Here is a 23,799-nt window from a genome sequence, read left to right on the forward strand (position 1 = left end):
TTCACTGTAATTGAAATGTTATACAAAAGCTTAACAATTATAAGCTTTGAATAACTTTCTTTCATAACTATGTTCATGTTTGCATATTTAATTTATATAAAGTTAGTGTGTATTGGCTTTATTATTATTTTATTTATGTAACTGTTAGTTTTATTCTTTAATAAAAGAAATATGGTTAACAAGTAAGTTAAAAAAGAAAGAAGCACGTTAAAAAAACACATTAATTAATTGCTTAGTTTATTTAATAGTTTGATTATTTAACTATATAGTTATGTTATATAGTTTAATCGTATTGTATAACAAATACAGAGGTTTAAAGTAAGTTTAAATAAAAATAAAACATATAAAATAAGCATTAGTTAAAATACATTGTTTTTTTTATTTGTTTACTTCTTGGTTAATTATATTAATCGCGATGAGCTTAAAACAATGAAACAAATTTGGGAGGACCGCTTGGGAATACCACGTGCCGTAGGCTTTTGCTTTTTGAATTCATCTTTATTGTATTATTTTTCTTTCTGACTTGTTTACACTTATTTTTCATTTATTGACATTTCTTTAAAGCTTAAAAGAAAAGAAAATTCTAGTTATTAGCAAATAAAAACCTAAGCCAATTAGATAATGGTGTTTAAACCAATTCAAGCGCTAAAAAAGTGGTTTGACCAGTTTGAGATATCGAAAAAATAATGGCACCATCTTGAAGTGTTCAATTTTCTGAGTTAAATCTAATACAGTTAGTCTTTTATACTAAAACTTAAAAGTCTTTTGTCCACAAACAAATAAAAGCGTTTCTACTTGAAAAATCAAATAAAAAATAAAGTTTGCACTTTTGTATTGTGAGTCATAATAAGTTATTTACTGTTACCAACAGATACTAGCAAAGGCTTTTTAAAGTTCTATGTTAATTAAATTTATTCGTAATTTGTATACTATTTTGCTACTAATTTGTATACTATATTTAAAGCTATTCTTGATAGAGAATATGCAATTATCATTATAAGTTTATAAGTTCACTTTAATTTAATGTATTTTGTAAATTAGTTTTATTTAATAGATAGTAGTGAATAACTTTATTTAATTTACTTTAGTATGTGTTGTATAAATTTATTTAAACCAGAAGCAAAAAGGGATTATACTTTCAATAAACTACACAATTTACAAACCAGTTGTGTACTAAATTTAAAGCTATTCTGAATAGTGAATATGCAATTATCATTGTAACTTTATAAGTTCACAGTTTACAAAGGCTTTACAATTTAGATCAGTGTTTCCCAAAGTGGGCGATATCGCCCCCCTGGGGGCGATTTTAGTAATTCGGGGGGCGATAATTAGTAAGGGGGCGAAAGGGTGGGCGATAACTGGTAAGGGGGCGAAAAGGGGGCGATTTTAAAATTCTGGGTTTTCATAAAATTTTTACTTTTTATTTTGCTATTTTACTAATTTTAGCTTGCTATTAATGATTTGACCCTGAAGTAAAACTTAAAAAAAAAAGTTTTATGTGTTTGTGTATTATATAGAGAAAAAAAATCAAGTATTTATGACTCCTACTTTCAAGTTAATTAAATATTTCAATTATATATTTCCTTATTTAACAAATACATAGATCATAGACAATAGGAATTCCTCTCACTATCTTTTAACCTTACATATATGTTATTTAGGATCATAAATGGTTTGTAAAAATCTATGTTTTCTATATCAACTACCACCTTATGATATTTCCAATTGTTTTTTGAAAAGTCATTAAGTTAAACTAAGAAATAAAACTATACAGTGTTGCCAATTTACCTAGAAAAACCTAGAGTTTGATATTTTAGGCAAAAAAAAATCTAAAATATCTGGAATTTTTAATAATTTCAACATATTAAGTAGTAAAATTTCGTTTTGACAAAAAAAGCTATTATATAGATAAAAATATGGATCCCTTCGTGGTAGATCCTTTTGAAGTAAACGACTCACAGGAAACCTTCTCAGACTTACAAACTGAGCTTGAACTTAAAGTAATTTTTCCAAAAAACGATATGAAAGCTTTTGGACTCAAAAAAAACTAAGGCAAAAGTATCCAATCATTTGAGAGGAATTTAGATTGTTGTGTATAGTTTTTCATACTAGCTTTGTTGTTAAGAAAGCTTTCAATTTAGTTATTAATATCCTGCGCAAAATATCTAATCTAGATATTTGTAAAGGAGGTGACTTGAGGCTTTTCTGACTGATTTAGAATCAGATTAGAAAAACTTGCAAGTATTCATGAACCTCAATCTTCGCATTATTATAGAATTCAGTAGCAGACATTATTTTATGATTTTTTATTTATTTATTTGATCATTTAAAATACTTCTTATTTAACCTTGTTTGTATTGTATTCAAGTAGTCTTTTTATACTAAAAATATTTTTAAGTTATTTATTCTATAACAGGTTTGTATAATACTATAAATATTAATTACGGTAGACTTCCTCTTGAGTTCGCACTTTTTACTTAAAAAAAGTACAAATTTATATTTTCTTAAATTTAACTTAAATAAATTCTATTACTAACTAAGTATTAATAAAACAAAAAATACATAATATTTAATAGCTTATATAGAGCTTTTTTTTATAAATGTTTGTTTTATGTTTTAGTTGATTTCATGTTTATTCATAACGTTATTGCATATAACATACTTAAATTTATCATTTTGTAAAATTAAATTGTAATAATTTTTGAGTTTAAACTTTTTGATTTTGTTCAAAGTGCGAACTGAAGAGGAAGTCTACTGTATTTATAAAATTGTTTATGTTTTAAATATGTTAATATCTTTGTTTTGACCTGGTTAACTTTGTAGTTTATATTTGTCGATTTACAGTACACTAAAAGTTTTTATAGCATAGTGGTTAAAGTATTTGTTTGAAAGAAATTTATTTGACATATTTTTGTTGTTACTTGTTTAATCTGTATAAATAAAAAGAAGCCTTGATAACCATTTAAGTTTTTCTTTCAAAAATTATTATTTTGGTTTTAAATGAGTATAGATTTGATGTCTCTATTTAAAATAACTTCAAATTTTTCATTCAAAAGATTTTTAAACTCAAATATATTTTCTAACTTTATTTATTATTGTTAAAAAATCTATATATTAAATAATTCTAAACTATTGATACAACTGTTTTTTGTTTTATCTTTTTTTTTTTTAATATTAGCAATTATAATATGTTGTTTACTTTTATAGTTTAACACTAGCTTTTAGTTTTTAACTATTTCTTCTGGAAAATTATTGAAGGCTAATAACTAGAGAAAAAATTAAATTAAACAGTATTATATAAGCCATCAAAAAGACTGCTACAGTTACAAAACAAAGTTTTAACATAATTAAAAGAATTTTCTAATTGATTACTTTCTATTGACAGAATTAACTATAAAATATTTGATTTTTTTTTGAATTTCAATTAAGGAAAAAACGTTTAAATTAAGGTTTAGTTTCCTAAAGGTTATTTATTACAAGTCAAATTCTATTTAATTGTATTTTACTACAAAACATTTAGTTTAAAAAGTTTGAAATTAAATTTTTAATTTTACAACTAACTTGTTTATAATATATCTTAGCATTGAAATTAATAGTTTTACTGCATCAACAAAAGCTACTGATAAAACTACTTTTCATGAGATAACAAACCAGTCGGTCAAACTTCCTAAAACTATATCAGCAATGATATTTTAATGTTTTTTTTAATATGTGTAAAATAATCTGTTCATTCTTTTATAGTTTTTTAATCTCTGGTATTTAGTTTTAGAATATGCCTATTTATAAAGTAATTTAAGTATTTTGTGCGGCTTAAATAAGTTACTTAGTATTCACTTCTAAATGTCTGAAATTCGTTAATTGAGAAGTAGTTATAATGTCAGGTTTCAGTAAAGATTTCAGATGGGTAACGTGCGTTCCAGATCCAATCAAATTTCGACCCGCTAAGTAACTTGAAAACTACTTGTGCAAAATAAACAAACTTTAGTTTTTTGATGCTTATGATTTTGAAATTTAAATACACTTTCAATTTGGCTTTCAGTTACTTTAGTATAACCTAGATCACAATAAAAGTAAATCATTTTATTACAATTATGCTCGAGTTTTTAATTTTCTTTATGTTATTATTTTAAATTTTTGCAGCCCGCAATTACACTTTTTTAACGAGTTGAAACAAGAAAAGATTTTAATGTAAATATGAATTGCTGACTACAAAAGTTGTCCACCACTACCCTAAAAATTTCATTAGTTTCAAAACAATTCATAATCAGGATTGAATACTGATTACACAAGGCTTTTAAATATTTAAGTATTTTAATACATTTTACTGGGCTTATAAGAAAAAAACAGTAACTTATTTCCTCAAGCCCTGTAAATTACTTTGAACACAGCCTAAAAGTGCGGGCATAAGAAATACCAGACAAAATTACATTTTGAACACAAACTTTCTGGCTCAAAACTTTGTACTCAAGAGAAAAACTAGTTTTTAAAATCGTGGGGGCGATTATTTTTCAAATTTCTTAGAAGGGGGCGATTTAGTAAATGAGTTTGGGAAACCCTGATTTAGATATTATTTTGTTCATATTTGCATATCTAATTTATGAAAAGTTAGTGTTATGTGTATTGGCTATTTTAAAGAAACATGTTTAAATAAGTATAATTAACAAGTAACTTAAAAATGGAAGAAATATATTCTATATATTGAACTATTGATATTTATTCTAGCTATTTGCTTCGTGTTTTTATTAGTTAGTATTTATTATTTATTTTGTTGATTGTTTTATAGTTTAATCGTATTGTGTTTAAATATATATAACAAATACAGAGGTTTAAAAGTAAGTTTAAATGAAAATAAAATAACACATATAGTTGAAGTATAAGTTTAATTTTATTTCTATTTGATTGTTTTTATTTCTATGTTTGATTGTTTGTTTATTATACTTATCGCAATGTGCTTAAAAATAAAAGTAAGTTTAAATAAAAATAAAATGAAACATATAAAATAAGCTTATGTTATTTATTTATTTATTATTATTATTATTATTATTATTATTATTATTATTATTATTATTATTATTATTATTATTATTATTATTATTATTATTAATTTTCTTCAATTGTTTGTTTATTATACTTATCGCAATGTGCTTAAAAGAATGAAACAACTATAAAGGTTTAAAAAGTAAGTTTAAATAAAAATAAAATGAAACATATAAAATAAGCTTATGTTATTTTTTTATTTATTATTATTATTATTATTATTATTATTATTATTATTATTATTATTATTATTATTATTATTATTATTATTATTATTATTATTATTAATTTTCTTCAATTGTTTGTTTATTATACTTATCGCAATGTGCTTAAAAGAATAAAAAAACTTTAAAGGTTTAAAAAGTACGCTTAAATAAAAAATAATACAAATAAAGTTTATTTATAATAAATATTTATATTTAAAACATTAAAAAAAGTATAATAATATAAAAACATGTATGCAATATTTGTAATTGTAATGCAATAACATATATGCATAGATCAATGAACTTAACATAAAAAAACTTAACATATTGTATTATTTTATTTTACCAACTTTATTTATTTTATTTAATAATTTTATAAACTTTACTTCTACTAGCCTGGTCTTAGGTAATTTATAGATAACAATTATTTAAACAAACACTTTTGTACAGTTACAATACAGTTTTAGTACATTTTGGGAGTAATTGTTAATAAAAAAACACACAAAAAAAAGGTTAATTCAGGTAAAAATTTTATAAGGAATAATTTTAAAATATCAATTCGATTGTAAATCAAGTGCAAATAGGTTTTTTAAACAAACCGAAGGGTTTATAAAGGCTTGTAAACATTTTCAAATGCCTACGACCATACCACACTGAGCACACCCCATCTCGTCCGATCTGGGAATCTAAGCAGTGTCGGGCGTAGTTAGTACTTAGATGGGTGACCGCTTGGGAATACCACGTGCCGTAGGCTTTTGCTTTTTGAATTCATCTTTTTTGTATTATTTTTCTTTCTGACTTGTTTAAACTTATTTTTCATTTATTGACATTTCTTTAACGCTTAAAAGAAAAGAAAATTCTAGTTATTAGCAAATAAAAACCTAAGCCAATTAGATAATGGTGTTTAAACCAATTAAAGCGCTAAAAAAGTGGTTTGACCAGTTTGAGATATCGAAAAAATAATGGCACCATCTTGTAGAGTTTAATTTTCTGAGTTAAATTTAATACAGTTAGTCTTTTATACTAAAACTTAAAAGTCTTTTTGTCCACAAACAAATAAAAGCGTTTCTACTTGAAAAATCAAATGAAAAATAAAGTTTGCACTTTTGTATTGTGAGTCAATATAAGTTATTTACTGTTACCAACAGATACTAGCAAAGGCTTTTTAAAGTTCTATGTTAATTAAATGTATTTGTAATTAGTTTAAATTAATAGAGTTTATTTGGTTTACTTTATTATGTGTATTAAATGTGATATAACTAGGCTTAAACTAAAACAAAGCAAACAATTAGAGTACTTGAATAGAACCAACACAATTTACAAAACAATTGCATACTATATTTAAAGCTATTCTTGATATAGAATATGTAATTATTTTTATAAGTTTATAAGTACAAAGTTTACAGTCTACACACAGTTTACAAAGCTTTACAATTTAGTTGTTATTTGTTTATATTTGCATATCTAATTTATGAAAAGTTAGTGTTATGTGTATTGGATTTTTAATTTCTTTACTTTTAGAACTGTTAGTTTTATATTTTAAACAAACATGTTTAAATAAATATGTTTAACAAGTAACTTAAAAATGGAAGAAATATTTTGTATATTTTGAACTATTTATATTTATTCTAGCTATTTGCTTAGTGTATTTATTAATGTGATTGTGAACAGGCTGCGTGTTGATCGCTGGAATATGGCTTTGGAAACTGCTCGCAGTCTCTAGAGTTTGTACAAGGCCTTCTTCGCGTTAGCGCTCAGACGCCAGGGGTCTGCGGCTTAAGCTGGCCACGTCTCCGACCCGTCTTGAAACACGGACCAAGGAGTCTAACACGCGCGCGAGGTGTTGGGCAGTACGAAACCCGAAAGCACAGTGAAGGCAAACGAGGCGAGATCCTTTCATTAGGCGCATCGCCGGCCGATCCCATAGGCCGCGTCCTAGGGGTCGAGCAAGATCACTGTTACCCCTAACCCTTAACTTCGGTCGGTAGCTTTTTTTTTTTCTTTTAATTAATTTATGATCTTTTATGTATTTTCTTTTATTATAATAATTTTTATTAATTATTATTTAATTTTAATTTAACAATTATTTTTTGTTTAAATTATTAATTATTTTTTATGGTTTTTTAAATATTTACTTTTTCTGTTCTTTTACTTTCGTGCAAAAATTACCCTCCGAGAAAAATTGTAACTCGTTCAAAATTGACCCTTGGTGCATTTTTGCTTCGTGCAATTTTGACCCGTTTCCATTATTCATAGCACAGTAACATTATTTTTTATAATTGTAAAAAGAGACATAAAACTAAAAGTAACAATTTCTTTATTTAAAAAAAATCTCTGAAATATTTAAAAGTGTAAAAGGCTTTAAAATTTAAGAAAACTAATTTTTATAAAAATCTTGTATCTAATTTTTTCCATTAAAAACACTGTTTTAGACTTATACTTGATAAAATTCACTTGTTGTTATTTTTAGTTGTTGTAACTGTAATTTTAAGCTGTTAGAATTTTTATCCCAGATTTTTATGGTTTAAAGAATATAAAAGATTTAGCATTTGATTGTAATTAATGTTTTTTGGCAGAGGTATTAAAAAATAAAGACAAGAAGTTATTTTGTTTGCATTAAAATAATTAAAAAAATTGTGCTGAAATGACTATTTAAATAATATATTAAGTTCCGATACAAAAACAGTTTAGTTAAAAAAAATGTATGAAATGCTGACAAATTATAAAAATTTACAGATTTTATAAAAATAATTTTCAAAAGTTTTTCAACACAATATGGATTTTTATAAATCTGTTTTAGTTAAATAATAAGTGATCTGCAAAGTTGTTAGTATTTTGTGAATAGTTTGTTTGAAGTTTGCAGCATTTTACATTTTTTTTTTTTAGTTTCCATTTTATTTAATGCTTATAATTGTTTTGTAACTAAGAATATAAAAAATTTAAACTTCTAAACAAGCCTTTTTAAAGAAAAACGAAACAATTGAAATATAAACCGTCACTAATTAAAGAATATGACAGTAATCAAGTATATAGTGTATTTTAAAATGTATTTTTCTAATATTTTAATCTTTACAAATATTTTAAGAAATTTTAGTTATGTTTTGTTACAGTTCTTTTAAACTGTTACTTTTGTATACAACTAGCATTAAATATGTAGTTATAACATACTTTGACTTCATAAAACTTATTTTGTTAGCTTTCAAAAGAGTGTAATAGCCTGAGTTTACAAAAAAATAAAGAATTTAAGAAAATATTGGTCGTTAATTATAAAATCCACTTATTAATTAATCCAAATCATAGGAAAAAATTTTCGTGGTGTGATCTTTTAAGTATAAACTTTTTTAGTACTTAAATACAAAATAGTTTAACCGCTCACTTATTGTAAACAGCTTTATAAATCGTTCAACAGTAGGCAGCGCGTCAGTCTCATAATCTGAAGGTCGTGAGTTCGATCCTCACAAGGGGCACTAGTTTTAATGTTAAAGTTGGGAATATAGCTTTTATATATGCAAATTGTAAACTAAGCTCAGTTCAAACTCTTAAGTAAGCTTTATTTGGTTTGGGACACGCTTAGTTCAAACTTGCACACATTTCCCATCGGATCAAGTAAAATGAAAATAAATAAATAAAATAAGAAATGCCAAATAACGGTAAAGGTTAGGGGTAACAGTGACAGTAGAATGAAAAAATAATAATAAGTGAGATTTGATCGGGGTAGAATTGTGAACGTGTGATTATACCATTTAATTCGCTATAATAATTTACAGCAAATTAAAAACTTATTAGATCGTTTTTAGCTCAAAGTAAACTTAAATTACTGATATAAAACTCAGTTTTATGTTAATGCTATTGTTAATTTTAAGTATAATTATAATCATTGTAAAATAAACAAGAAAATTCCAAAAATTATAAAAAAAAATTTTATCATGTTTTATTCTTATGCATTATTTTAAAGGTAATAAAAAAAATGTTTTATTATGTTTTGTTTAATATCTGAATACTTCTTATTTTACAATGCTTACTATATAATTTTTTACTTTTAAATATGTTTCAAATCGTAAAGTATAATAAATGTGTTAAATTGTAAATATAAAATATCAGATAACGAAAATGTCTATGTTTTTGAAACGTCTTTTGTTTATAACAGTTAAAAAAATACATATACATAATCTTATTTATCTAAAAGTACTCAGTTTTTTATATGTGTCTATTTCGAAGATTATTAGACCTTAAGTTTTAGTCAAATATTAAACAAAAATAGATAACTAATATCCATATGCTTCTATTGAATTTTGAAAGTAAAACGAAAACAAAAAACCAAAACTTTTGAATAATTTCACATTTGTAAAAATCTTTTAAAAATTATGAAATTTAAGAACAAAAGGTTCAAACATTTTTACATTTGTTTATCAAAATTTAACTTTTAGAGACAACTGTTTCAGATTTAATCAACATGTCTAGAAAAGTTAGTATTAACTTTTTATCAGCGAAACTGAACTGTTTGTTGAAATAATGTGATTTTTTACACCCAAGCATAGTTGCTTAGGAAACCAATTATATCAAAATTACGTGTTAGCTTGTGATGGTACTTGTAGATTGTTTTAAAATATAATACCTCAAATAAATATTGAGAACAAATTTGAAAATTACATAATGATGAGTATTCCCTACAGATTATAAATTGGAAATATTTCATGACTGAAAAACACTTATACTGGTTGTTAAACAAAAGTAACTTGTAGAAACTTTTTTAAGGTTAAGCTTCGACTTTCGTAGCAAATACAAACTTGGTTTCATATTTAAAATTTTAGTTTACTTACAACTACATGTTTTTGTTTAAAAGTTTGTAATATATTATTTTAACAAGGTTAAAATGTGCTAGTAATTTTTTAATTAAAAAGTAGAAAGAAGAACATAACACAATGTTAAACACTAAAGATAATAAATATATCAGATAGTTTTTATACTGCTAAATTAGTTTTTGTAACACTCATGTGTACATGCAACATTAATGATGATAGAAATAATTTTCTACAGTAAATAATCTGAAACTTTTCAATCTTTCTTAAGTTTCTATTACCAAAAACATATTGATTTTATAAAAATAAAACTAATTTTAATTAATTAAACAATACATGTTTCTATTTGACGGTATAAACATTAATAAATTTTTGAAGAGATTACCACTAAAACTAAGTTAGTTTTATAAACTTTTAAAAGTGATTTAACAGAAATTTTATTAACAATAAAAAAGCACAAGTTTTATTTAAAGAAACGTTTTACATATTTACATAAAAAAACCATAACATTTACTTTTGTTAAAACTAGAACAAAATGTTATACACAGATGTGTTTTTTAGATGCATTTGTTAATTTGCACATACCTAAACATTAGTTTTTATAAAACCACCAATAATCACAAACAAAACGTTATGTATATAATTTCTTTTAACAATTATTTGAAATGTCGAAATGTTGTGGTGTAATATTAAATCGGACAAAATACGTTTGAATTTAAATCGAGTAATCCTTACTAGTTTTAATTCAAAACTTACTACGAATGAATAGCAAGAGTTTCATTTATAAACAAAAATGACACAAAACTTTTTTAAAGCTTACATAGGCCTTAACTTCTACCACATAGACACGATCAAAATAGAACTTTAGCTTTTTAGTATTTATGAATATAAGTTTCATACCGTCTAATGTGTGATAACGTTTAACTGCCTGAAGGCTTATATTGCATTGCAAAATATATAAAAAAGCGACAGATAAAAATATCAAAAACATTTTTGCATCACAAGAGTATGAAGTTGCAGTGTCTACTTGTTTTAACTTCTATGTGTGCTATTGAAGGTGAGAATAAATATGTATTCTTGTTTATTAATTACAATATATTAAAAAAATATAAATAATTAACAACTATACAAAAGTACTATTTACATAAAATCAAGTCATTTAAAAATTAAAGTTTGTAATTTTCAAGCAAAGTTTGAATGCTTTGATTTATGACAGTTTTATAAGTTTCTCTAACTGAGTACATTGTTTCATATTTATGTTTACCTAAAAAGATTTCAAAAGTTTACTTGTTTTAACTTCTATATGTATTATTAAAGGTGAGAATAATTTTGGTTTACTAGTTTATTTATTTCAATACATTAAAAAATTAAGATAAAAATACATCATACAAAATTATTATTTACATAAAAACAAGCTATTTAAAGTCTGTAATTTTTAACTAAAAGCTAAAGATTTATGATAGCTTTATAAGTATTACTTACTTAGTACATTATTTTATATTTATGTTTAGCTTAAAAGTTTTTCTAAAATTTTTGCTTATTTTACTTTGTAGCATTAACGCTTTTAAGTCGGTTTAATAATACTTTTATTTTAGCTATTTCGGAAGAATCATTAATTTAATGTATGTACCTTTATAACTTTAAGATGAGTTATGCTAAAATGTTTCATTTTAAAACTTAAACTTTATGCTTTATGTTTAGCATGTCACAGTGGCCATAAAATAGGCTGGTTTAAAAGAGAAACACCTCCAACAATAAAAAGCATTCCAAGAGAACTTGCTAAGTTGAAAGTAAACAAAGTTGTTATCAATTGCGTCATTAAAAGGGTAAACCATCATGCGTAATATGAAAGTATTTATGATACAAAGTTAAACAAATTAAAAACAGTTTGAACTGCAAAGTACTGGTAAGTCTTACGTGTTTAAAACATTTTTTGAAAAGCATCATTGCAAAGGAAAATGGTTAAAAATTTGCCAATATGCACAAGTACGTTTGATTTATTTTTAAGAAATTTCATCTGTAACATATTAAGTTAAGACCAACATTTTTAATCTAAAAGTTTATACTTTTTTATATAGCTGTAGTGAGAAATTGTTTTTTAAGTAAATTTAAAAAGTATTAATTAAGTATGTTGTCAAGAAAAACCTAAAAGAAATTTGAATAAAAGATTTTTTATTAAATAAAAGTATAAAAGTTTGCTTAATAAACTTTTGACAATATTTACTTTTAAATATCTTTAGAATTTGCTATGCATTTAGTTTCAATTTTCGGAACATTAATAATACTTTGAAGTATTTCTGATGTATAAAAAAATATAAAATTTCTTCTCAGGTTTACATTTAAAAATAATTTGACTTGAAAATATCAAAATAATGACATATTTTCACATTTTATTAACATAATACCTTTATAGTTAATAAACCACCAACATTAATTCAGACGTGCAAAAAGTCATATTTTATGAGGCTGAAAAGGCCTTCAGCAAACTTGCAGAAAAGATACTTGCGACTTATCAAATCGAAAGAAGAGTGAAAACGATTGAATGATCAAAAATAATTAATTTGTAAAAGTTTTTTATTTGAAAATTATATAAATTTTAAATAAAGTGTATTTACTTCTTGCAATTGCACAATTAGTTTTTTCAAGATTTATCCTAAATGTTTATGACTAGAATAATATAAACTATGAGACACTTAGTTGGAAATAAATAACGGTTTTATTGTCCAAAAATAGTATATAAAATATGTTAAAAGTTAGAAAAATTTATTATTTTTAAAATAAAACCATTTTTTCGATACAAATGTAGAAGAAAAAAGAAAGCTTATAAATTATAGCAAATAAAAAATTCTTAAAAAATTCTTAACAATTGTTTAATTATATAAGGGCTATTAAATCACTATACTAATACCTTACCTGAATAATAACTCAATTAGAAAGAAAAAATTATTTAAATTGTAAAATAAAAGAGTATTTTAAATTTTCTTTATAATTTTCATTTAATTAATCTATAAATCGCGTTATTAGAATTTTTAATTAAACTACTAAATTAATTTAAGCAGCAAAACAGTTAACTTTATATTGAAAAAAAAAATCTGCATTAAATCGTTTATATTATTTTTTAGCTATTAAACTTAAATCTAAACCTACCTTAAGTAAAAAAACTGTCATTTTTGAATTTGTAATTTTTATAGAACTGAAAATCATTAATTAAAAATGACTTTAATTCAAAAATTTCTCATTGTTGTTAGTTTCTGTATTTTACAATTCTAATTAAATTGAATTTATGTACTATTTTAATAAAATAAGAATTGAATAAACATCTTATTAACATTTTGACTAAAATTATTTTTAAAAGCAGTTATAGCTTCACTGTATGGCAAAAATTTAATTTAAATTAAAACATTTTTTGTATAAATTTTTATCGTTAATAACAAAATCCACTTATCAAGTACCTTAAATTATAACACAATAACAAAAAATATTTAAGTGCTATTTTACGGGAAAATAAATGACCGCATAATGATTGTAAATAGCTTTATAATCTCAAAAATTAAGCTCTGAACGTGAGCCTCCTTGGCGCAGTAGGCAGCGCGTCAGTCTCATAATCTGAAGGTCGCGAGTTCGATCCTCACAGGGGGCACACCTCAATTTTTTAATCTTATCACAAAATTAACCTAAAAAGAGGCTTGAAACTGTTTAGTGACGTAACGCACTTTGTTGTATAAATGTCAGTTGTTGATATATGTTGATATATAATTAGTTAACATATGTACTCTATTACATAAGAGTGTTGCAACTTTCAAAACTATTTTAAAATCACTATAAGTGTGATGAAAATATTTCAACTAGTAGCTATAATCTGTATAACGTATCAGCTACATTTAACTTATAATATTCTTGGGGTCTGAGAGTTTTTGGTATTGTTATTTTGTTAGTGTTTATTTTGGTAGTGTTTACTTTTAGTATTGACGCGACGTTCAAAAGTGTTACTCCTACAAAAATTATTCACAAACGTTCCGTCTTACTTATCGTATTGGGACGTGTCAGTTTTATTCACAGTCACATTTAAATAGTGATGTACCGGACTCACTATCCGGGTCCGGATTCGGCCGGATATTGCCAGTTTTGTCTGATATCCGGATCCGGATGGTTTAAAAAAAAAGTTCAGATCCGGTCGATTTTATTTTCAAAATTCAAAAGGATATAGTTAGATATAACACATAAAAGATAAACTTCACACAATTATACTTAGTTAGTAGTTAGTTATTTAAAATTGCATTATCGTACATAGTAGTTTTTATACTATTTAAATTACAAATAACTTAGAGCAGTGCTTCTGAAGCTTTTTCTAGTGGCGGAACCCTTTTCCAAAGTTCAACTTTTCCGCGGAACCCCTAATTTTAATTTTACATAAAATGTTTAATTTTTTAATGAAATTTTTTTAATTTCTAAAGGCTTCGCGGATCCCTAGAGTTTCGCGGAACCCCATTTCAGAAGCACTGACTTAGAGTATTAAATATCCGGTTCCGGATCCGGCCGGATATTGCCATTTTTGTCTTATATCCGGATCCGGCCGGATCTTGATATGAAAAAAAGATCCGGATCCGGTTCCGGCAGGATTCTAATTTGAAAAAAATATCCGGATCCGGGTCCGGCCAGATCCTAATTTAAAAAAAAAGTCCGGATCCAGGTCCGGTACATCACTACATTTAAACAAAGACACTTGTGCACAAAGGATCACTTTTAAACGAAGACAATTTTGCATGTATAAACTTTGCGAGGGTGTCACTTCCGACGAAGCGTCATTGACTTGTTAAAGTCACCACTAAAATCGTCAACCGCCGCTTACCAAGCCGAGAGGAGTAACCGTATATCAATTAGTACCAATTAGCTAAAACTAAGTTATACCCATGTTAAACTGACACCGTGCAAAAGTGACGCTTCGTGCAAAATAGACCATTCTTGGAAAACTTTAATGCATTTGTGATACCAATTCTAACGTCTTCATGACACAACATGCGCACTTGATGAACAAAATGTTACTCTTAATCTCGTGGAACCTGATTACTAGTATTATCAATGTATTTTGAGTAAAAATTTCATGGATATATTAGAGGAATTTTGAACACAAAAATAAACAAAAGTAAAAAATGTAAAACGTTTTTGTAGATTTGTTTAATAACTAAACAAGGTTTGAGTAATTAAAACGTTTATATTTTTCACAAAACTTTTGTAACCATTTAAACCGTTTTTATATATTTAGCTTCTAGATTTTAGTACTTCTTTTACTTTTGAAACCAAATGATTGCTTTTTCATCAAAGTTTACTTTGAAAATATTAATAAAAGCAGAAGTTAATTAAACATTTATTTTGGAAATTTTGAAAAAAAAAAAATTAGGATTTTTGTTATAAGTCAAAAGCAATAAAATAAAAAAGTCAAGCAGTTTACATTTAAACTAACAAGTGAATAAATGTTTATTAGTTACATTTTTTAAGTTTAGTTACCGTAAACGCAGACCAAAATACCGTAAAATTTACAAAACTGCAGTGTTAAAGTCAAATTGTAGTTGTTTTTGTGACACAGACTTATTTAATTTTAATCCTGTTATTTTCAATATCTCAATTTTATTTGGATAAAAGTTTTTACTTGAAACGGGTCACTTTTGCACGAGCGTCACTTTTAAACGAGACGACACTTTTGCTCGGCGACTCTTTTGCACGAGCGTTACTTCAGCACGAAGGTAAACTTTTGCACGCAAGGTCACTTTTGTACGAGTGGAAAATTTTGAACTGCGACTTTTTTGCACGGATGGTCATTTTTGCACAAAAGAAAAAAAAAATTAAAAATCACGAGAAAAAAAATAAAACAGAATGATAAATAAAAAAAAATACAGACCATGGTTAGTGGTAACAGTTATAGTAAAAAATTCATCAAAAAAAAACTAGAAAAATAAAATATCATAAAATAAATTAATAAAAAAACAAAAAAAAAACCGATCGAAGGGTTAGAGGTAAAAGTTATAGGAAAAAAAAGTTCCTACTAAAAATTATTAACCAAAAAAAAAACAGAAAAATTAAAAAAAATCAAAAAATAAACTATAAAAAAAATTATCAACCGAGAGTAAGGTTTAGGGGTTTTAGTGAAAGCCAAAAAAAAAGAGAGTTAATAAAAAAAAATCAACTTGTGAAAAAGTGCCCATTCGTGCTAAACTTACGCTCGTGCAAAATAGTCACCGTGTAAAGTGTATCTTCGTGCCAAAGTGAAGCTCGTGCAAAAGTGACCCCTCGTGCAAAAGTTACACCCACTCTTTTTACTAATAAATATTTTTTTTAGTACGGACAGTATTTAATATTGACCTGCTGTTCTAATAGAAAACAGTATCAACCAGGGGCGTCGCGTGGGGTGTTGCACTGCCGCAACTGCACCACCTTAAAATTTTATAAGAAAAAAAAAGTATCTATAACGTTTTCGTTATTTTTTAAACGAAATCTTTTTTAAAATTCCAATTTTGAAAACGACCATTTTGCCCACTTCACTGCCGCAAACTCTTAGCTGACTGCCGCAAATGAACTCAAAAAAGCAAAATTTCTTCAAGAATTACCGCAAAATCAATATCTTGCGGTAAGTAAGTTAAGTTTAAAATTCCCTAAAACAGGACTAGCTTAAGTATCATCTACAAGCTATTGTAAACATAAAGTAAAAACAAAGCTAAGCTACTGCAAAGTGCAAAGGATTAAACTTAAGTTTATGTACCCGGATAATTTTTTAAATTTAAGAGATCACTTCTATTAAAATGAAACAATAAAAAAACGAAACTTGTCATAAATTACATATTTGAAAAAAATAGATAAAAAACCTAAATCACCAAAGTCTTTAAAATTTAATTTTTATATTAATCTGCATACACAAACTTAACTATAACTGATTATTGTTATCATAAAGTTAATAAAATACTTAACTAAATTATATTTTAGTGTAAAGTTTAAGTTTTGAAAAAAAATGTTTAGAAGTTTATTATAAACTTCTAGTTTACTCTTACAGAAAAATAATTTAAATATATATTAAATAAAAATTAGTATTATTGATACAATCACATATTTAAATAAAGTAAATAGCCTTTACTTAGAAATTTTGATTACTTAGAGTAGTTTAGCATTTTAGGAGAATTAAGTATATTTTATATGACTTTTAGTTTAATTTTTTCATCAACAAAGAAAAAATTTTAGATAAAATTGTTGAAACATGGTTGCCTTGCCTCATAATCAGGATAACTTAGAAATTAAAAAAAAAACTAAAGATGACCCAAGATAAATTAAAACATACCAAATTAGAAAAATATTCAGGCTGACTAAAGCAGTTTTAGTTTTTTACTCTGAAAAAAGCTATATAAAAAAGTATATACCTTTTTGTTTTTAAGTTATTTTCTTAAATAATTTTTTTTTGAAAAAATAAATGTTTTATTATTTAACAAAATTTCCTAAGTTACATTAGCAACTTAATGTTATTGTTATAGAAAAAAGTCTTTATTTAAGATAAAAAATAGTTTTAAAGTAGGGGATTTTTTTTAAATTTTGCACCACCTAAAAAAATTACCACGCGACGCCACTGGTATCAACTTATGTGATAATTAAAAGTTAAAAATTGTTATTTTCCTGTTATTTTCTACAGCTTTAAATTAAAAAACATGAACAGTTTAGTTTTACTAAAATTCCCAAAAATAACTAAATTTATGTTTTAACTGGAAATTGAATCATAACCACGAGCTTTGATTTAATTTTTTTTTCCTGATAAAAATTAGTGTTAACTTTATAATAAAAACTAATTAAAAAACAGCAATTTTCTTTTAACAGCAATCCGTAGTCTGCTTGATGGATATGGATGTTTTTGAAGTATTTTAGGGACAGTACATGAATAAAAGCAAAAATATATACTCGACACGTTTTCAAAAGTTTTGACTTAAATAATGATGGTTAAAATTATTTATTTATTTATCTATTTATTTTATAATTTGTGTAAATAAATACTGTGAAAAAACACATCATATTTTCAGAAGTTTTGACTTGAATAATGATGGTTAAAATCAAATTTAAATACCTCAAAAACTTCACAAATTTATGTTCCACACGTTTTTATAACTTTAGGTTTTTAAAATGATGGTTACATCTAACTTAAAAGCCATAAATGAGACGTCAAAAGTAACTAATTAATTATACTAAAAAATGTACTAACTATTTGTTATTCGCTGAGTTTCAAACAAGTACTTGACATATATATATACTAATTAATCATAAAAAATAAACAATACTTATATTTAAAACTTATACTTTAAAAATAAACAACATTGAAAATACTTTGAAGCTTAATTAAATAAAGTTTTTTATTTTTAAGAAACGATCGACATAAAGTATTTAAAGCTACCTGCAACATATGTTCAAAACAATCTGTAAACATAATATTACCTTTTTGTTGCATATGAGTCAATTTTAAACTAATGTTTATTTAAATTCAAATCTAAAGTATGGTGTTTTTTAAGCACTGATCTAAACTCAAAACTGTGGCAAATTTTACAAGTTTAAAAGCATACTGCTAAAATTACGAGTTATATACACGATTGATAAACTATACAAACATTAGTAACTTAGTTATAACTCTTATGATCAAAAATTAAAATATTGCTTAAAATATTTAAATCATATTGAAACTATGAAAAACTAAAATATAACAAAAAGTACAGTAAATTCTAAAATATTTATAAGTTATAAGTATTGTTTTGTAACAAAAAGTAATGCTATTTATAAAACTTGTAATTATTAAAGTTTTTACTATCTTTTATTATTATTACAACTGAACTTGTTTTTGTAAGTTTTATATTAAGGTTAATCGTTTTTTATACTTTATAGGTTTCGTGAATTTTTCCATTTCGTTTATAATCTAATTAATCTAATTAATCAGAATTTGATGTTAGATAGACTGACGAGGATTTTTCTTTTAATACATTGTCTAACTACTTGTATTTAAAAAATTCGCTTTTATTCTACTTAAATTGCAGATTAAACTTTTGTAAATTTAAATTGAGCAACATTTTTCATTAAATTTAATATATCTTTTAAAAATTTTGGAAACTCCAATACGATTAACTCATATGTCCTTAGTTTTTTACTGATATGTAATTTAAGAACTTAATTTTTGTTGATATCATATTTCAAAGAACTCAATTTGCTTTAAGTTAAGTCATTCTACTTGGTTTAAAATATTCAATTTATAGCGGAGTTACTATATTTCCTACCGGTAGTTTTAATTGACATAAAAGTTTTTTAATTCATTAATTATGGATAGGTTTATTTCTCAGACAGAAATGACTATAACGAATGTATTATAAAAACTGTTTGAGAAAAATTGACAAAAGTTAGAAGACAATTAACTTTAAAAAAAATCAAAAATTAATAACTTTCTATTAGTAAAGTGTTTTGGTTCGTTTAACCTAATGTTGATATCAACTTTTAGACAGAAAAAATTTTAACCTCTAATTGACATTCTAATTGACATCAGATTTTACATAAAAGCTTTTTAATCATTAATTATCTATTTTTCTGGCGGGAAGCCTAACAAATTTTACTCGAAAATCTTTAATTTTGTTTTTGTTTTCAAAGATTATGAGGTCAGACTTTTTTCGTTTTAATCAAAAAGTATATTATATTGAGAAAAAAAACAAAGATCAAAAACACCTAATAAAAGAACTTCCTATGGTTATTTTATAATTTTTTATTGGTGCTCAATGCTTATATAGTTGTTATTTCTGTAAGGACTCAGAAGTTAACAAAAAAACAAATATTTTTTTTAGTTAAGAAAATATATTGAAATGTGTTAAGTAATTAAAAAAGTTTAAATATTGAAAATTTATTAAAAAAAATCGCTTTTATTTCTACTGTTTAATTAAATTTTGCCTACTACTTGATATGATCCATTATATAAAGTATTTACAAATTTAACATTTTATTTTTACTTAAACTACAAACCAATAAGCATAATGGTACTTGAAGTTTAAAATATGTTTCAAACTTAAGACGCTTACCGGATTTAACACAAATCTACTATAGAATAAAAATATCTGTTAGTCGAAATTAACTTATTAAAGAATAAAATTTAATATTTTAATAACTTTCAAACTGTTTATTTTGGTCTAAATACGTCCGTGTTTATATCCAAAAAAATGAAATGTAAAAAACCAATTAAAAAATTAAAGTGATTAAATACTTAATGTTCTGTATAAGCTTAACGTTCAAGAAAAATAATTCAAATTACGGTTGTGATTATAGTTTAATATTTACATTTACATTTTATTACTTCAAGCTAGACTAAGACAAATACAAACATTTAGTATACATTCATTCATAAAGAAAACTAACTTGTATCATGTTTTAATAACTATACGACTTAACGTTAAATTAGTAGAAAACAAACAAAAAAAAGTTTGTGGTACATGTAAAAATTTATCAGCAAAAAATTGTACTTAACTGTAGGCTATTAGATTTTTTTAAGCGTAACTCAACAATTATTTTTTAGTATTAGATATTTTTATTAACCTTTTGGCAACTCTGTATTTTACTTATACAAAACAACATAAGAATTCTTTTGTTTTGAATGGTCGATACTTGATTATAAAGCTGTGTTTTTGAAACAACTGCGGTAGCAAAATAAGAAAATTAAAAACAACATTTATTTTGTCTAATTTTTAAAATATTTTTTACTTAACACAAACTAAAGTTTTTATACAGTTTTAAAAATGATGTACATTTAATTATGAATAAGCTTTTTTTATTTTAACCAAAAATACTACTTAATATAAGTGCATAAATAATTAAGCATTGTCTGCAGTTATTTGATTTAAAGTATAAATTTATAACACTCAAAAAAAGTTTGTCGTAAACTAAAGTATGTCAACATTTTATCATTTTCATAAACTTTAAAATTTTTATTATCATATACTAATATTTGATTTATATATCATTAACTACACACATACACATTAAAAATTTATAAGTATGTTGGAATTTCACAAAATAAAATTTTCTTAGAGCCCAAAAATGCTTAAGATATCTAAAACTTTATTCAAAACAAAACTAAACATTTATTTAACTTACGTGTTTTATTGTAAGTGGTATTTTTTAAGTAAGCACGACTGATTATAAAACCAACAATTAGAATTACCAATATTTGTTTAGACATAGCGGTGTTAGTTCTTACTAAAAAAACCGAAAGTATTGCAGGCATCTAACTGATTACTACTTGGAAAGTTTGTCATGATTGTAGAACGTTGAATTTTATAACGTTATTGTTTAATTTACCAACAAATTTATTTAGTTTATGCTTTGAACTTAGTATGACTTTTAAAAACAAATATTAACTTAAACCTATTTAAAATTTATTTGTATTTTGACTCATAATGCGACTCACACTTAAGTTTTTTTAATCAAACATTAATATTTTTTTTAATTAGCTATCATTGTTGTTTTTATTTATACTAATTATATATAGCACTTGTTTACGGAATTTCAAAACCCTCACAATGGGTTAACTAGTAAAAAAATAAAATAAAATGCGAAAGTCCTCGCAAGTACGGTATAGACGTCATCAAATGAGTTTTTAAAATAGTATTTATTTTTATATGTTTATAACTGTTTATTATATGTACTTCTTTTTTTCTTTTCCAAATGTTTTCAAAATATTCGTAAACGTACACGTTGAGATTATTTTTTTGTTATAATTGAAACAACAGTCAGAAAAAAAACCGGCAAAGATTTGGAGGAAAAAGTTAAAAAAAAGAACAAAGAAGTTACGGACAACTGCTAAGGCTCAAAATTTTCCAATATGTACCAGTATAGTTTTTATTCCCTGTTAGCTTTTAATATATTTATTAATTTATTCTAATACTTTTTTATTTTATTTGTTTTACTAACTATTTTGTAACTGTTTTCTAATTTTTTTAAGAAAGCTTAGAATAAGTGTAACGTCATATCAAAAAAAAATTTATGTAATTTAGTATAGAGTAAAAGTCACTTTTTAAATAAAAAAGTAATTAGATAACTTAAAGTGTGCGTTGTTTCAACCAATAAAACCAAAACTACAAATAAAATCACTTAAATAACCAAAAAATAAACTACATATTTAATGAAAATATAATGTGTAAAGATAAAAAAAATTATCGTAACAATTTATATAAAAATAATATATATTGAGTAATAAATTTATATACTTACTATTACAAATTTTTAACATTGTTTTCTAAACTGGTCGATCAAGCTGTGCTAAAAGATATTTCTGATTACTAATATCTAACTATTAACAGATGCTTTTATTTTATTATTCTTTTACTACCATTAAAATCATAAAAGCATTACTTTTTCGGACTTGTAAAAATATAAAGAAAACAAAAAGCAACAGTTTCATTATTTCAAAATAACAGGTCCATGATACATTCAAAAGTTCGGAAAGTTTTGAATAAAAAAACATATTTTAAATAGAAAACTTGTACTTACATTTTCAGTTGGAAATACTTTTAACATTAACACATTATGAATTGTAGTTGCTTTTTGCACACCAAAAAAAACTTAAAAGTCTTTATCTAAAATGTTGAGGACCATATGGGTAGACGTTTAAGCATTAGTTATTTAAAATTTGTTTTTAAAATTATTAACAGCAAGAAGATAAAAAAACATTTTAAAAACATTATTTTAGTGTGGATAATGTTTTAAAGTATACAGTGTTTTATATATATGTTTCTAAGCTTCAGATGTATGAGTTTGTGTTTAATAACTTTGTTGTTCAAAATCTGCAAAAAAAAAACGTTTCTAAAACTTTTATAGCTTTTTAAAAACAATAAAAGCATAAACCGACATTAGTTCAAGTAAATAAAAAAATAGTTAAGTAAATTTGTAAAAACGTAGTAATTTAAATTTTTTTTTTAATGGATTTTAATTAAACTTTAGTTGTTTAAATTGCATACTTCTGTATTTTACGTTTCTAATTAAACTGTAACTTCAGTATTAAACTAGCAAGAAAAACTAAAACAAATTTCAAATTTACAAAGTTTTAAAGTTTAAAAAAAGTATTACCTGAATTTATGAAAATTAAGAATTTCAGAAAACATTTATCGTGTAATATTTTGGTCTTTTAATACAAAATCCACTTATGAAGTACTCCAAATTATATTGTACACAAATTTTGCGGTTTAACATTTTTTTACTTGATGTACGACAATAACTTTACCGCATACTCATCGTAAACAGCTTTATAAATTGTTACAACTGCTTCTTTTCGTGAGCCTCCTTGGCGCAGTAGGCAGCGCGTCAGTCTCATAATCTGAAGGTCGTGAGTTCGATCCTCACAGGGGGCATTTTTTTATGTCCATAATATGAAAATTGCATAATAAATTGGGTAGATTAAAAAATTTGCATATACCTGCAAATTAATTTGCATATTTGCTATGTCAGCAAAACATTTCTTGAGCGTTTTTAAATTTTCTTTATACTCATACCCTTATTTTTAACCCACTTTACCAAAACATACAAAAAAAAATTAACGAAAAATTTTAATAATAAAACATTTAAAAAAGCTTATATTTTTACTTACTAATCGAATTAACTTGCAATTTTATGTAAATTATTTGCAGATTTTTCAAGATACCCGATAAGTATGCATTGAGATTTAATACTTTCACGAAGTTTAAACAAAGCTTTATTTAATTTTCCAAAATATT

The 23,799-nt window shown here is 24.5% G+C and overlaps 3 non-coding genes across 3 annotated transcripts; all 3 read left to right on the forward strand.

Annotated features, from left to right (window-relative positions):
- The first annotated feature begins 5,878 nt into the window (after positions 1-5,878).
- LOC145846072 (5S ribosomal RNA) lies at positions 5,879-5,997 on the forward strand. The gene has a single exon (XR_014370655.1). It is a non-coding gene; the product is annotated as a 5S ribosomal RNA (ribosomal RNA).
- A 7,612-nt stretch (positions 5,998-13,609) lies between these two features.
- Trnam-cau (transfer RNA methionine (anticodon CAU)) lies at positions 13,610-13,682 on the forward strand. Its single transcript has one exon. It is a non-coding gene; the product is annotated as a tRNA-Met (tRNA).
- A 9,681-nt stretch (positions 13,683-23,363) lies between these two features.
- On the forward strand, positions 23,364-23,436 carry Trnam-cau (transfer RNA methionine (anticodon CAU)). Its single transcript has one exon. It is a non-coding gene; the product is annotated as a tRNA-Met (tRNA).
- Positions 23,437-23,799: the final 363 nt, after the last annotated feature.

The sequence above is a fragment of the Thalia democratica genome, unplaced genomic scaffold, assembly GCF_965202585.1.
Source record: "Thalia democratica unplaced genomic scaffold, ktThaDemo2.hap1.1 HAP1_SCAFFOLD_269, whole genome shotgun sequence".
In the NCBI taxonomy this organism is placed as follows: Eukaryota; Metazoa; Chordata; class Thaliacea; order Salpida; family Salpidae; genus Thalia; species Thalia democratica.